Source organism: Schistocerca cancellata, chromosome 2 (assembly GCF_023864275.1).
Source record: "Schistocerca cancellata isolate TAMUIC-IGC-003103 chromosome 2, iqSchCanc2.1, whole genome shotgun sequence".
Classification (NCBI taxonomy): domain Eukaryota; kingdom Metazoa; phylum Arthropoda; class Insecta; order Orthoptera; family Acrididae; genus Schistocerca; species Schistocerca cancellata.
In genome coordinates, this window is record NC_064627.1 from 763,951,543 (window position 1) to 763,955,200 (window position 3,658).

Consider the following 3,658-nt stretch of genomic DNA (forward strand, 5'->3'; position numbering starts at 1 on the left):
AGTCGACACGTACAAGGCGCCAATGGCGTCCTGTGGTATAGCCATCCATGCTGCACTCACCTGGTTCCAAAGTTCATCTGTGGTGGCTGGCATTGGGACAGAGCGCTGGACCGGTCTTTTCACCATACCCCACACATTTTCGATTGGCGACAGATCTGGTGATCTGACAGGCCCGGGCAAATGGCTGACATCCTGTGACAACAAGAAGGCAAGTGTTCGTGCAGCAACATGTGGTCGTGCATTGTCTTGCTGAAAAATCGCGTCTGGGGTGCTGTGCATAAATGGTATGGCTAGGGACCGCAGAATGTCATTCGTGAAGGTCATACTGGTCACAGTGCCATGGACTCGCACCAACTGTGATCTGTGGATACACCTAACAGCACCCCACAGCATAAGGCCTTGAGATGGCGCTGTATTGTCTTGTGCGAATGCAGTCACTGCAATGCCGCTCCCTTTGTCCGCGACGAACTAAAATTCAGACAAACAGAACCTGGATTCCTCCGGAAACACTGATACAATTCCTGTCCTCTGTGACGGCGATCCTTACATCATTGCCGTCTAGCATGTTTCTGCACATTCGTAAAAGGTTGGCGGAGAAGTGACGACACGCTCATAAACCATGCAGAAATAAACGGCGACGGACTATCATCGCTGAAAGTGTACGATGTGTTACACTGTTCAAAAAATGGTTCAAATGGCTCTAAGCACTATGGAACTTAACATCTGAGGTCATCAGTCCCCTAGTACTTAGTACTACTTAAACCTAACTAACCTAAGGATATCACACACATCCATGTCCTAGGCAGGATTCTAACCTGCGACGATAGTAGCAGCGCGGTTGCGGACTGAAGCGCCTAGAACCGCTCGGCCACAACGGCCGGAGTTTACACTGTTCCACTACTGCGCCAGAGCCGAGGAGGACGCAAGTATGTCCTGCAATACCATTGGGATAAGCATCGGTCTTCTCGGGAGGTAGTCTGGGGGGCGCGTACCGACACATTTTGTCGTGTTCTACGTCCTTCCGTTCACCATTCTGCACACACCCGTTGCACTGTCGAAACACTTCGTCCCACATGAGCAGCAATTTCCCGGATGGAGGCATCACATTCTCTCTTGCCAATAATGCACCCTGTTTCAAACTCACTGATTTGAGGGTACGGTTCTCGCATACATCGTGCGCGTCTGCTCATGTCACACTGATCAGTTACCTCCGGTTTATAGCGACAACGAGAGCTGCAGACACATTTTACCAGCAGGTGGTGTTGCGCCGCGATATCGATGTTGACTTGAACCCACGAGCCAACGTGATTCAAATGCTAATCATTTCTGCAGAACATACTAATGTACTTGTTCTGCAAATATGAACGTCCTATATCCAGTCCTTCAAGGTGTTCGGTTTTTCTCAACATGATTGTAATATATGAGAAAAGCGCACAGCTTACGGATGCCTTGAAGAAGACGTCGATCACCTTCTTCTTATATTAAGATAGTTCGAGAGTGTAGTATAATATATCAGATTACCTTCAGAATACTTTATTTTGAGGGTAACTAGCTGCCGTTATGATTAATGCAGCTTAGTGTTATGATAACATTTCGAAAACTGAAAAGAAACCAACAGCAGAACATTGTACAAATTGTTCCTGGGCATTTATTTAAAGAAAAATTACTTTGGCCCAGAAACAGCAGTGCGGCACATTACATTGTCACGTGTTTAGACCATAATCTGTTAGCAACAATGACAGCAGGTGAATAAAAATTTTTGCTTGCATAATTTTAAGGTATTACTGTTTCTTGCGCTATGTACATCAGTCAGAAAACGGAAATTTTGAAGTGCATGTGAGTGTATGGAATTAAATTTATGTTGAAAATAACCACTCTGTCATTTTCCTATAAAATATTAGAAAACAGTACACGGCTTCAGCTTTGTAGTAATACAGTGCCCGTGATAAATTAAGAAACGAAAATAAAAGTCTAAAATAAAAAAGTAATGAAACGTGCGTGTGGATAGGGCCTCCCGTTTGGTAAACCGGTCACCTGGTGCAAGTCTCTCTTTTTTTGGTTGACGCCACTTCGCTGATTTGCATGTCAATGAGGAAGAAATGATGATGAAGACAGCGCAGCTTCCATTCCCCGGCAGGAGAAAATCGTGACCCGGGACACTCGCATGGCATTCTGCCACGCTGATCACTTTTTTTAAGGAGTTTTTCTTTATTGGTGAACGTGAAGAGGATGGCGGCAGAGGGGCAGAGTGGGCTGGGGCCGTAATCCGAGGCCTGGCCACCGTGTCCCCCCTCGCCGTCAAGGGATTAGGAGCGGTGAGAAGAAATCAGTTCTGGTAGCTTTTTCACATTTTTTATTTTTTCAGTTTTGTGTTTTTTTATTTTTTATTATATCTGGAATACGTGGAACTAGCCCCACATCGTGCACTAAGTAAACAAAACAAATAATACCGGGACTTTCCTACGCCGAGGTATTATGTATTGGGAAACGGATAATGTGCTTCGAAGCATGATGCAGAAGGGTGTGGCGCTGCTCTCCTTTCATTTGATCATGCAAGTATGTCTTCACGCATGTCGTAGGTTATTCCACCGATAACCGGTCGTGTTCTCGTCAGCCCAGTCAGTGGGTATCTACTCCAGCTGCGTGGAGGGTCATGTAGGGCACTTGGTAAGTAATTAGAAAAATATTGCCTGTTCTTTCGGTTCCGTAAAATCTTACAATGACGGTGTTGTTGGTAGTTCTGAAGGTCCAATACATCTTTATGTCCGTCGTGACATAGATAGTTCACCGTGTGCCCACGGACCTACGTGACTGTGTTGGTTTTGGCGCACGAGAAATACAGTTAACCCGGAAAAAGAAGTAGCCGGGGTGCGATACTTGTTGTGCCAAGCGCCATACATCTTCGGCTCCGCCACATCTGAGGCGGTGCTCGTCCGTGTCCGGTACTCTGCATTCCGCTCGTAGAGGCGAAGCCGCCATTTGTTTCTTGTGGAGGTGTGATCAGTTGACATGTTTACCGTTGCCATTGATGTACCACGTTGATTGGACGTCTGTATTCGATGTAACAGCGTGTGTCGTCGGCCACAAATGATAAGAAGGTTCTTGGTCTCCACGACATTTTGTGGAAGCCTCCGTTGTAGGACGCAATATACCTCCTGCGCCGTCGCCTGTTTCGCCGTTGGTAGAGCGGTACAGACATGATTGTGTTCAAGATAAAAGTGAACGAAGTAGTAGAAAGGCGGGGATATGTCTTCCGTTTTCAGTGGGGCATTAGGAAGGATGAAGCTAGGGACTCCAGCAGCAAACCCGTCAAACTTTCCGAGTGTTAGCGCCACATCTTGATGAAACGGAGACACTGTTCTGTCGTGGATGTGGACTAGGCCAAGACGTTCTCTGCCTAGGGGAAGGGTCAGCGATCCATAACTGATTTTGAAGAGCATGCCTGCACTGTAGTAGGCTCCAAAATGGATCTAACATACGTCGAGCTATCAGAACGATATTGGAAATGCATACTTTATGTGTGGCAAGCGCGATGCTAGGTAAATATTGACAAAATGTGTCCTTTGAAGAATGCCGAGCGTCCGCAGACGAAGGCTGACGATCGTGACCCGCATTCGTTGTAACAAGCGACGTAGTTAGATGGCGCAGTGCGCCGAAT